Below are 12,054 nucleotides of genomic sequence, written 5' to 3'. Positions count from 1 at the left end.
TAAACAAATATACAGAAGTGCAGTGCATCAGCAAGAGAACTTTCTTGACCTTTCATCTTCCTTTAGCTGCTCCAATGGCCCAGAAACATGATGCATGGTGTCTTTTTGCATGATTGCGAATGAGGAAAGCCTTTGGCATGACATAATGCTCCCCAAACCCCCCAGGGTCGGTGTAGAAACAATTGCTCTGGGGTCTGGCTGAACTGACCTACATTGTGAAGCACTGACTGCCAAGGGTGTGCCTCGCCGCAGTTCCTCCCTCAACAACACACATGTGGTGTGCATGGGTTTGGGTTTCTCTCGGAGACAGAACAACAAGGAGACAGTTTTGGTGGATACTGGAAATGACACTGGACTCTCAGTCATAAGCTTTGGGTTCAAATCCCACTTCTATCCCTTATTTACTTGTTTGAATAAATCCTTATAACTCTTGGAAACCTCGTCTCCCTTTTTGTGTTATGAAAACAATTAAAAATAATATTTAACTCATACAATGTTTATGAAGCTAAATTAATTTTTAAGAATATGTTATGTTAGAACAGAAACATTTTTTAAGATATTTTATCACTTTTTTGTGGTCCAAACCGGGATCTTAGTCCAGTTAATTGAGAGTTACCAGCAGGTTTTCAAACAGTTGCTAACCCTTTTGTCCCTATTCCCTCCTTCACACTGTCCTAGGATTCTCCATGAAAAATCAAATGTGGAATTTTAATGTTAACCTTCATTCAAACACATACACATATACAAATACACACAAACAATACCTGCTTAGATATTCTTTGGCCAGAATTTCCCTATCAGCCCTGCACTGATATCAAAGCTTTAAAAAAAGTGGAAACCACCTAATTTTTAAAGGTAAAAAGTAGATTCTTGTTAATTACTGTGCTTTTTAACTAGACCTTAGGAAACTGAGAATTCTAGCCTCTAAGTGCATCTAGTAACGTTATTTTCTCATTTGAATTCCTCAACTCTTTAGAGGATATGTTTGCATTCTCGCGATCTTACCGTTGAGCTCTTACCTAATTCTAGAATAGCTCGAATGATGAAGATAAAATAGATTGAATAGAACGATGAAGTCCAGTGACTGGAAGTGAAGTAGCTGGAAACCTGCCCTGACAGCCGCCCTTCAGCAGATACTTCTACAGATCTCCAAAGTGCCTGCATGTCTCAGAGGCTTGCACTGCAGAAGCATTCCCTGGGATGGTCCTAGCTGTCTCCCAGACACACTTGGCTGTCCTTCTACCCCACATTTACCCACATGATTTGTGAGCTATAGTTCTTATAAGAAGGGTGGGAGGGAAGTGAATGGAGACCGGACAGCATACTCTTTTAGAAGGGTTTCTGATATCTGTGTAATATTATTAGCCTCCCCACATAGACACAATTATTATCATTAACATGATCCTACCATGAAATTTCCCAGAACAGTGGACTGACCTTACCAATAACAGGGTCCTACTATGAAGTTCTCTGATGTTTATCAGGAAAGGTCACCTGTACTTGATTTTTAGAACAAAGTATAAGTAGGATTTCTAAACCATTACATATGAAAACACACACATGTAGCCAGAGTAGAGGGTACTACAAAAATAAAAAGCATGGTCAAACAGCAAAAGTCAAGAAAAGGGGAAAAAAATGAGAAGAAAACAGTATAACAAGATAAATGATAAGATGGCAATAGTAAGACAAACCTATAATAATAAATGTGCCTAGCTGAAATTCCTTTGTCAGTGACTCACAGGTTGATTAAAAGGATAATCAAGCTATATGCCATCTCCAGGAGTCATATGTATACCAAAATTAAAGAGATAGGCTGGTGAATGCTAACTAACAAAACAAAAGTAGGGATGATAATATTAAAAAGTGTAGGATTGCCTGGGTGGCTCACTCAGTTGGGCTCTGACTCCTGGTTTCGGCTCAGGTTGTGATCTTGGGGTCATGGGACTGGGCCCCGCATGGGGCTCTTGAGCTCAGTGGCTCTATGCTCGTCTGCTTCTCTCCTTTTCCCTCTCCCTGTCCCCCTTCCCCTGCTCACACACACTCTCTCTAAAGTAAATAATCTTTTCTTAAAAAATATAGGATTAAATATAAAAACTATTAAACAAGACATAGAAGAATAAGAGATATAAATCAAAAGAGTCAATAATAATGACCCTTTACGCACTGAACGCTTTAGCACTGAGTTAAATAAAATCTGTTAAAAAATACAAATAAAATAATACAAATAAAAATACAAATAGATAAAAATTTCAAAACACAAAGTTTTTCATAATCATAGTGGGAGACTTTAACAAAATGCTTTCAGAATTTAATCATGTAGGCAAAAATACATAGGAACAGAAGACTTTTTTTTTGAGAGAGAGAGAGCGAAGTGTGCCTGCCAGGTGGGGTGAGGGAGGGGCAAAGGGAGAGGGAGAGAGAATTTTTTTTTTTTTTTAAGATTTTATTTATTTATTTGTCAGAGAGAGAGAAAGCAGGGGGGAGCAGCAGGCAGAGGGAGAAGCAGGCTCCCTGCCGAGCAAGGAGCCTGACACGGGACTCGATCCCAGGACCCTGGGATCATGACCCGAGCCAAAGGCAGATGCTTAACCGACTGAGCCACCCAGGCGCCCCGGGAGAGAAAATCTTAAGCAGGCTCCACGCCCAGCACAGAGCCAGACATGAGGCTGGATCTCACGACCCTGAGATCATGACCTGAGCCAAAATCAAGAGTTAGACACTTAACTGACTGAGCCACCCAGGCGCTCCAGGAACAGAAGATTTTAATAACATCGTTATCATTATTTACCTAACTCAACAAATAGGAAATACACCCAATTTTTTTTTAATTTCCACATCCAGTGGGGTTATTTCCTACTCCTTTTTTGTTTAAATACACACAAATTTTTTAGAGAACATGAACCATTTACAAAAATTGATGAAATACCACACCACAAAGAAACTTTTTAATTAACCAAGAAGTAGACATACTAGCCACATATAAAAATAACATAGCATTGAAAATTAACACAAGATGGTTCCTGCCCCCCACCTCCATCCAAGCACTTGGAAACTAAAATATGATCCTTTTAACTAATTTTTGGGTGAAAAAGGATATTACTACTCAAACGATAGACTATTCTAAAATTAGCAGTAAGAATATGATGCATCAGGGGCTCCCGGGTGGCTCAGCTGGTTAAGCGTCCAATTCTTGATCTCAGCTCAGGTTTTGATCTCAGGATTGTGAGTTCAAGCCATGTTGGGCTCTATGCTGGGCATGGAGCCTACTAAAAAAAAAAAAAGAAAAAAAGAATATGATGCATTTAAATGTGAGATAAGATTAAAAGTATAAAGTTATGGGTTTTATTTTAAAGGACTGGAGATCAAGCTTGTATTTTAAGAAGCTAATGAATGAAAAATAAAGTAAAACAAAGTAGCAGGAGGGAAATAATGAAGGGAAATTATTTACCTTTATTAAGAAGAAGTCTGAATTTTCTGGGCCACCTGGGTGGCTCGGTCGGTTAAGCATCCGACTCTTGGTTTCGGCTCAGGTCGTGATCTCATGGGTCGTGAGATTGAGCCCCGTGTTGGGCTCCTCGCTCAGGGGAGAGTCTGCTTGAGATTCTCCCTCTCCCTTTGCCCCTCGCCCCACTCGTGCTCTCTCTCGATCTCTCTCTCTCAAATAAATCTTTAAAAAAAAAGCCTGAATCTCTAATAAGTTAGAAATAAATCAGGTTGGCAGTAGGCAAAAGTACAGGGTTAACGGGAAAGCTGCTGGGGTGAGCCTGGAAAGCTGAGTTAATGGGATAGAAGACACTGTCCCTGCCCTCAGTGCCACTTAGGTTTGGTCAAGGTGAAAATCATGTGCAGAAAATAACCAGGGAACAGACTCATGTTCAGCTAAGTGCCCGTTTGTGAGGTACAGATGGTACGCCTGTCTGCATCACGAGTAGCCTTAGTCCCTGGGTCTCTGGCGTCAGGCAGAGCTGAATTTGCGTGTTGGCCTCGGACTTACCAGAGGTCTCTGGACAGATTATTTAGCCTCTTCCACGTGGTTAGCTTGTCTGTAGAGTGGGGATCTGTAAAGTGGCAGGTGGGAAGGGCTTCGTCAATGGCTGCCTAAAAAAGTCAGGGTAGCATCTCTTCCAGTCTCTTCTGGAGGCTGCTGAGATCATTAGGGCACTGTCAGTATCTTAGTGCATCTTACACAGGAGCGGGCCAGAAAATAGTGTTTAGAATAGCCAAGTTGTGCCTACCCAGATGAAAAGATTGGGCATTTCATCTGTGACTTTGTGAAATATGCTCATGGTGAATGGTTGAACAAGTCTCCATCCATTAAAAGAAAAAAGTCTGTAAAGCACGATGCTGCCGAAGCAGGAGTGGTTCATGAGCTGGAGAGAAGATCCTGGCCACAGAGAAAGGAATGCTCAGTTCTGCCGTGCTGCAGTCGGTTGGCTTCCCGGAGTAGGAAAGGCAGAATCACAGAGTCCTTCCTGACCTGCCTCTGATAGGTAAGACCATGACTCCTCATCAACACGAGTGAAACCTCATCCTCATCACCCTTCAGCATCAGCATTGGGCTCCTCAGGGATGATGATGGATTCGGGAGATCTTGAAGCAGTGACACGGTAAACATCAAAGGAGTCAGAGTAAACCCAGAACAAAATGGAAAGAATTGAACAATCCCCCCCCCCATACACACCTTTTGTCTATATTTAGGGCTTGATGAGAATTCGTGGTTTGAGGTAAAGTTAGAATGTATCCAGGAGTAGGTAAAAATCTTGGGGTTTTTAAAATGTCTGTAGATGTTACATATAAAACCACTTTAATCAAAATATTTGTTCAGTGGGGGGAAAATCAGTGAAAGTAGTTAAATGATGCCTGTAGTCCAAACAAGAATTTAATTGATGGCTCTCCTTGCTCCTTCCCAAGACACCATCAGCTGTGAGGTGTACCATCAAATTAATGACAGGGAAGGAGCGGGGGAAAGACATGGTACTAAATGTACACCCCGATTCCAGGAATGTTAAAATATGAAGGAGAAAAACACAACCAACACAAATACGCATTTTGGGATTAAGGAAATGTAATTTCACTCGGCGTTTTGGTGTTTTCTTGCTGGTAGAGGCTAAGACTAATTTTATGAAAGCAATTTAAAAAAAAGATTTTTACGAACACATGGGGCAGAACTAATGAAAATTGAAGGCAAAAAGTGTTTTTCAGGTCCATATGTTTATCTTCTTTCATTCTCTTGTCAAGACAGAAAAAAACAATCATGGACAATTGGAGAGGTCCAATACATGATGAGCCCAGAGCATCTTGTAATGCCAGGAACTAAAGAAGGGCTCAAAAACAAAATTCAAAAAATATTAAGAGGAGTGTGTCAGAGGAACACAGGAACCAACTGAAAGACCAATAGTCAAAGGTGGAACACTTCCAACAACAAAATAAATCAAGTAGTGTTGAATTGTAACCCAAAGTATACACTAAATATCTATGAGGTCATACTGATACAAATAAATGATTGAATAAATTAATAAATGAGGAGAAGAGACAAATCTTCCATGCAGAAGAACTCCAAATAATTTGTGTAGATAACTCCACCCTCAAGATTTTCCTTCTGGAAGATACAGTAAGGAAGGAGGAGAAACCTGACAAATAAGCTGTAACTCCAGTCTTATTGTGAGAAAAACATCAGAGAAATCCCAATTGTGGGACATTCTACAAAAAAACAGTATTCCTCAAAACTGTCAAGGTCATCAAAAATAAAGTCTAAGAAACTGTCTCCACCAAGAGGAGCCTAAGGAGACATGATGAGTAAATGTAGTGTGATGTCCTGGATGAGATCCTGGAACAGAAAAAGGACATTAGAGAAAAAACTAAGGAAATCTAAATAAACTGTGGACTTCACTTAATAACACTGTATCAATATTGGCTTATTAATTGTTACTTACGTATCACTCTAAATATAAGATTTCAATAGTGGGGAGACTGGGTGCAGATGGGTGGGATTTTTCTGTAAACCCACACCTGTTCTAAAAAATAAAGTCTGTTAAAATTTTTTAAGTGCCAAAACAGAAAAAAAATTTCACAGGCCAGGTTAGGGATTTTAAAGGAAAATTATAAAGTGTTTTGTTAAGACCGTTAAAAATTCCACACGGAACGTGGCTTAAGTAGGACATACGTGACCACGTAGTTGAAAACTGGAACTGGTAGTTTAACCCAAATTGTGGCCCTTCTAAATACATTCAAATGGAGTCATTATTATTTAGCATCTGTGTAGTATTTTGTTTTTCCAAGATAACAAAATTTTACCATTATTCCTATTTTAAAGCTAATGTCGTGCTTCTAGCCATCTGACTCGACTGGCTAAGTGTACAGTTCAATCAGAAAACCAGCCATCAGCTGTCAGGCTGGTGAAACAGTGATGCATGTTTTCAGAGCCAGAAATGTAATCATGTGCTGAGACTTCAGAGCTCCACTGTGGTCCAGAGTCCTGATCTCAGGACTCCTTTCCTTACTCGGTGTTCTCACATGGAAAACTTCATGGGGGCATTATAGGGTAATATTTTCAAGACTTGGAACAGTGAGGTTGTCTACAATTACCTTTCTAAAAAACAACCAAAAAAAAAAAATCCCTTTAAAAGCATTTTTAAGAAAAGAATTAGGCCAGGGTAGCCAAACAGAAACAACTTTGGGGTTTCTGCACTGAGTCAGGTTGTACAAATTGCAGACTGTTCCTCTCGGTCCAGGACATGGTTTTACTCCCACACACCGCTTCCTACTTCCACAAATTCCCTATGTGTGGACCTCCAGAGAGCTAGCGGAATCGTGAAAGGAGAGAGGAGGGCACTGACCGCAGGAACAGGAAAGCTAGGAACAGCACCCTGCCTTGGCTCCTCTTGTCTCCCCCCTGCGGCAGGCACAGAGGGACACACTGGGGCTCCGGCCAGGCCAGCACCAAGGCCACCCACTGCCAGGGCTCGCATGCCTCCAAGAAACCACCACCATCCCGCAGGGAAACCAAAACCTGGCATATTTTGGAGACCATTGCGGCAGGGGGCGGGTGGGGGTAAGAATATCTGCCAGTTATTTAACCTGGGAGGCAGAGTGTACGTGGCTTTGTTTGCTGAACCAAGAATGAGGGCACGCTCTCTGATACCAGGACTGAATAGACTGGATGTGAACTTGAGACTGGCCAGGGAAATTTGGGGTGAGTGGCTCTTGTCACTGCAGGATCCAGAAATGTGAGCTGAGTCCTGGGTGTGCTGCTCCGTGGTGGTGCCCTCCAGAGAGGAGCCTGGGGACCTCCTGGGCGCAGCGCCATGGCCCAGGGCTGGTCTCTCCTGGGCAGTCCTGAGAGCGGCAGTGCCGGGGCCTGTCCAGATGACAGCAGAGCACCCTGGGCTGTGCTGGGAGCAATCTGCCGTTTCTCAGCTGCTACCCCAGCCCCACGACGGGGGACCCTGGGGCTCCAGAGTCCCTGTCTCTCCCTTACCCCCCGCCCCCTGTGGGGTTCCAGGTGCCAGGAGTCCAGACCTCATTCTTCCCCGCCTTTCTCCCAGGCCAGTCGTCTCTTTACCTGTGTCCCAGGGATGCCTAAAACAAGCTGGGGGACCCCTTCGGGGTGACAAAGATTCCTTTGGAAGCAGGGTTACCCCAGTGTGAAGCAAGCAACGAGATGATCTTATCACATGCCTCTGACCGCTGAGGGAGGCCGTCAGAGATGGTGCAGGGAGGAAGTATAATGTCACATGCGACATTTACAGGAAACCCGCTAGAAGATTGCAGGGGAACTTGAGAACTTGTCGTTTTCGGCGGATTAAAACAACACAGGTTAGTGCTTTCTATCCCCCCTGAAAAATCTTTCAGAGCCACTCTAAAAGACCTAACTGGTTCTCTCTCCTGAAGCTGTCTCTTTTTCTAATGTGAAGAAATTGGCTCTGGCTTTGGATGTGAGAGCCGGGGCATAGCTGGGCACCACACTTTGTTAGAGGAACAAGCACGGAGCCATTATTGTGAAAATGAAATTCTCAGAATCTCTTGCTTCCCTCTTTGCCTTTAAAAAACAAACCTTCAGATGTTTATGAAATAACTTATGTCTTGGAATTCAGCTAAGCCTCTCGTCATGTTTACCTATTAGCACAAATCTGAAACAGGACAAATCAGCTTGTGTTCAAGGGCGTTCGCCGGGCATTCAAAGGGCGGTAGAAAACACTGAAACATTGTGTGTGAAAACATGCTGCAAGTCTGGATGCAAAAGTTTGTTGTTCTTATATACTTTTCATCTGGTAAAACGAATCTTTTGGCTTATATTTCCTGTTAAAATAATTTCTCATAAGAATTTTATAAATTCTTAGTTCCCTTTTGTATTTTTTCTGCCCTCTTCCTTTCTTCCTTCCCTTTTTTCCCTTCCCTTCTTCTAACATAAAGCAGGAGTAGAGAAGAAGGGGTGGGGGGCAGCTTGAATGTGAGATGAGGAAGTCCCCTGCCTGCACCCTGGTGTAGGCCAAGCGCGGGGGGGCCCGGGGTTCCAGCGGCACACGGCCTGAAGATGCCCTGCAGTGGGACCGTCACTCGAACCTTGGGTCGTCAGCCTGTGCCTCCTGTGTGAAGGAAGATTTGAAGAGTCTAGAGCATAACCAGAGGGATGGTTAAAGTGTTGGAAATTAGAGCCCAGAAACAGCTAAATGCTCCAAGGTTATTCATCCTCGGGCCAGCGAGGGACAGTCTGATAAAGAACTTCAAGTCAATAAAAGGTTTTTACACAATGGCCTGCTACTTTCAGACCTGTATGAAAAAGGAGAAGGTCTCAAATCTGAGTTAGAGGGAGGGGGTTATACATTCTTAGACCGTTATCGAGCACTGGAGCAGGTAGCCAGAGAGGTGGCTGAATCTCTTTCTGGATGTTTTTGAAAACACTAGATTTCTTCTGTGGCTGTGTTCCGGGGTCCCAGTGTTGATAGAGGTGGTGGGGGGAGTAATGAAGAGAGGTTGGGATTGGGGCCTTCTTGTGCCCTCTCGTCGTGCCCGCCCAGCGTCCTTTAAAGTGTCTGCACTGAACAAACGACGAAGGGGTGAGGGGTTAGTGGGCTCACGTGTTGTTTATATCCCAGCAATGCAAAATAACCAGGGCAGTGACGAAAGAGAAGAATCATTGTTGATTAGGTCCTCAGATGGCCACATTTTTTCCATTTTTTATGACCATGTTGTCCAAGAAAATGGAGGGGAAGCTGACAGAGTAAGGGTGGCTTCCAAGTTGGAGATCTCAGCCCCAGGGGTTTCAGAAGCCCTGCGCTGGCCCGGAGAGAAGCAGCGGCATTTCCATGGGGGAGGGGGGCACGGTGGAGGAGAGGTTGGACTTCATTGGTGTTTGGAGCCCTTCGCACCGATCACCGCCTGGAGGACACGCACGCACACAGCGGGGCACTGCAGCAGGAAGGGCTCTTGCATGTGGCACCAGGCGTTCCCCTGACGCCAGAAAGAGGCTCCCAACTTCATGGTGGCTGGCCATCCCTAGAAGGAGCTCTTCTTTCGGTTTTGTTTTTTCAGTTGGTCATAGAGCTTTGTTGTTCAGGGAGTTTTGTAATCTGCTGCACATAGTAGAGAAGGGCTTTTTTATTTTGTTAGAATACTTTCCAGATGGATCTGATGTCTCTTTTATTAATGCATCCTTCCAAAAACTGTTTCCATTTATTCTGGGGGCATCTGTTCTCTCCCTGGCCATTTCTCACCCCCTTCTCCAACTTTCCACCTTCACTGTGGTCCTTTGTGTTTGTGATACAAGAGAAGGTTTATAAAGTGTTGTTATTTTGTGGTGCCTCTGGGCCCTAAACCTGGAAGTATATCTGGAAAACAAAGGACATGGGATGGCACAGGTTGGTCAATCATGGATGGTGGAGGGCACCTTGAATATTAATCTAGCTTGTAATTTTTAGACAGGAATCACTGCCAAGTTGCACTGAGTTCAGTTGGAAGGTCAAGAGCAGAAAGAGATAAGCGGTCACCTCTTCTCTGGAGAGAACATAGTGAATTTTAGGGGGAAGGAGGACTTTGTGGGCATGTTACTGAATTCTCTAAGTAAGAGGAAGGAGGCTGACTTTGCAAAGTCCTCTTCTCCTGGACCCTGACATAGAGGCAGGCCTCTTGTCCCCAGAATCCCAGGTAGTTGAGCAACACTTCAGAGGCGGCATCTGCAAATCATGGGGTTGTCTGAGCTTCAGAAGGATGCGGTGGGGAGATACACAACATATGCATCCTAGTAGGAAAAAGAAAATAAAGCATGAAACTTTGATGAGTGCAGCTTTTACAGTTGGATTCATCATTGGTCATTTTGAGTTGACATCACCAAGTCTGGAGGCCCAGCTCTCTGGGCTTCCCAGAGAGATGTTTCTGGATGCGTGGGAAGTCTTAACAGTTGTCATCACCATCCTACTGGGAAATACTGGGAGCTGCAAGTTGTCGTTTTTTTAATTGCGTTGAAATAGACATAACATAAAATTCGCCATCTTAACCATTGAATGTGTATGTAGTTCAGTAGATGGGAACTCTGTACCCATTAGGCCACTCCTCCCTCTTTGCCTCCCCCACCCCAGCCCCTGGCAACCACCATTCTACTCTGTTTCTGAGTTTGACTACTCTGAGTACCTTGGGTAAGTGGAGTCATAGAGTATCTGTCCTCTTGTGACTGCTTTATTTCACTTAGTGTCATGCCCTCAAGGTTCCCCTGTGTTGTAGCAGGTGTCAGAATGTCCTTCCTTTCGGAGACTAATATTCTGTTACATGGATAGACCACATTTTCTTTTCTTTTTTTTTTTTTTTTTAAAGATTTATTTATTTGAGAGAGCGAGAATGAGAGAGAGAGAGAGTACATGAGAGGGGGGAGGGTTAGAGGGAGAAGCAGGCTCCTCGCCGAGCAGGGAGCCCGATGCGGGACTCGATCCTGGGACTCCAGGATCATGACCTGAGCCGAAGGCAGTCGCTTAACCAACTGAGCCACCCAGGCGCCCTAGACCACATTTTCTTTATCCATTCAACTGTAGATGGCGTTTGGGCTGCTTCCACCTCTGGCTATTGTGAATCATGCTGCTGTGAATTAGATGTGGAAATATGTCTTTGAGACCCTGCTTTCAGTTTTTTTGTATACATACCCAAAAGGGATATGGAGGGATCATATGGTAATTGTGTTTTAAGTTTTTTGATGAACTGCCATCCCGTTTTCCATAGCAGCTACACCATTTTACATTCCCACCAGCAGTGCGCAAGGGTTCCACTTTCTCCACATCCTAGTTGGTACTTGTTATTTTCTGGTTTGTTTGTTTTTTCATAGCAGCCATCCTAGTGGGTGTAAGATGATATCTCATAGTTTTTTGTTTTTTTTTTTTAAGATTTCTTTATTTGTTTGAGAGAGAGAGAGCATGAGAGGCGGAACGGTCAGAGGGAGAAGTAGACTCCCTGCTAAGCAGGGAGCCCGATGCGGGACTCGATCCCAGGACTCCGGGATCATGACCTGAGCCCATGAGCCAAAGGCAGACGCTCACCCGACTAAGCCACCCAGGGGCCCCGTATCTCATAGTTTTGATTCGCATTTCCCTAACAATTAGTGATGTTGAGCATCTTTTTATGCTTGTTGACTATTTGTATATCTTCTTTGGAGAAATGTTTGTTCAAGTCTCTTGTCCATTTTCTTTTTTTTTTTTTGAAGATTTTATTTATTTATTTGACAGAGAGAGACACAGCGAGAGAGGGAACACAAGCAGGGGGAGTGGGAGAGGGAGAAGCAGGCTTCCCACTGAGCAGGGAGCCTGATGCGGGGCTCGATCCCAGGACCCTGAGATCATGACCTGAGCCGAAGGCAGATGCTTAACCACTGAGCCACCCAGGCACGCCCCCTTGTCCATTTTCTTAATGAGGTTATTTAATTTTTGTTGTTGAGTTGTGGGAGTTCTTTATATATTATAGCTATCAGGGAACCATAGATTTTTAAAGTATTGTATGTGCAGGTTCTAATGTCCACATCATCTTCTATGAGCCAGTTGCCTCCTGTGGTGTATACACCCTTGGAAAAGACCATGA

At 43.8% G+C, this 12,054-nt stretch overlaps 1 protein-coding gene and 1 long non-coding RNA gene across 6 annotated transcripts in view; one reads left to right on the top strand and one right to left on the bottom strand.

Annotated features, from left to right (window-relative positions):
* The window catches only part of WIPF1 (WAS/WASL interacting protein family member 1), a 118,260-nt gene that overhangs the window by 34,329 nt on the left and 71,877 nt on the right, over positions 1-12,054 (top strand). Inside the window, exon 1 of one of the 5 annotated variants that reach the window (XM_036075780.2) lies at positions 7,738-7,815. The exons of 3 other annotated variants lie outside the window; for them this stretch is intronic. The gene's annotated coding sequence lies outside the window, so the exon portion shown is untranslated. Of the gene's footprint in view, positions 1-7,737; positions 7,816-12,054 lie in introns of those variants that run through there. One more of the 5 variants, XM_036075784.2, reaches the window with a different exon arrangement.
* LOC144381627 (uncharacterized) lies at positions 2,919-5,087 on the bottom strand. Its single transcript, XR_013447216.1, has 2 exons — positions 3,449-5,087; positions 2,919-3,266 (listed from the first exon to the last, which is right to left on the bottom strand). It is a non-coding gene; the product is annotated as an uncharacterized LOC144381627 (long non-coding RNA).

Source organism: Halichoerus grypus, chromosome 4 (assembly GCF_964656455.1).
Source record: "Halichoerus grypus chromosome 4, mHalGry1.hap1.1, whole genome shotgun sequence".
In the NCBI taxonomy this organism is placed as follows: Eukaryota; Metazoa; Chordata; class Mammalia; order Carnivora; family Phocidae; genus Halichoerus; species Halichoerus grypus.
Note: the sequence above shows the minus strand (reverse complement) of the source record. Positions and strands in the feature narration are given on the sequence as shown.